Here is a 355-nt window from a genome sequence, read left to right on the forward strand (position 1 = left end):
AACTCCAGCCTGCCAGCACGCCCGGGCCCCCTCCCATTTCTCGCCACCACTGAGTCCCAAAGCTCCAGCCACATGACATGGCACAGGATATACTAGCAGGCCTGGGCGCTACTGAAACATTAAGTCAGAAGCTGGAAGAAACAAATGGCAATGACGAACTGCTTTCAGTGACAGCACAGCTTGGTTCAGCATTTTTCTGTCAGTGAAACTGCATTTAGAAGCATATTCCCCCTCAAAACAACTCCCACCTTGCACCAGCCTAAACCAGCATCTTAGGCCTGGACAGACATGCTGCCTGCACCAGGGCCATGCCAGCCCTTTGGTGCCAGGCTGGCCAGTGGCTGCAGCTGGAGCT

The sequence above is a fragment of the Buceros rhinoceros genome, unplaced genomic scaffold, assembly GCF_000710305.1.
Source record: "Buceros rhinoceros silvestris isolate BGI_N320 unplaced genomic scaffold, ASM71030v1 scaffold10373, whole genome shotgun sequence".
NCBI classification, from domain to species: Eukaryota; Metazoa; Chordata; class Aves; order Bucerotiformes; family Bucerotidae; genus Buceros; species Buceros rhinoceros.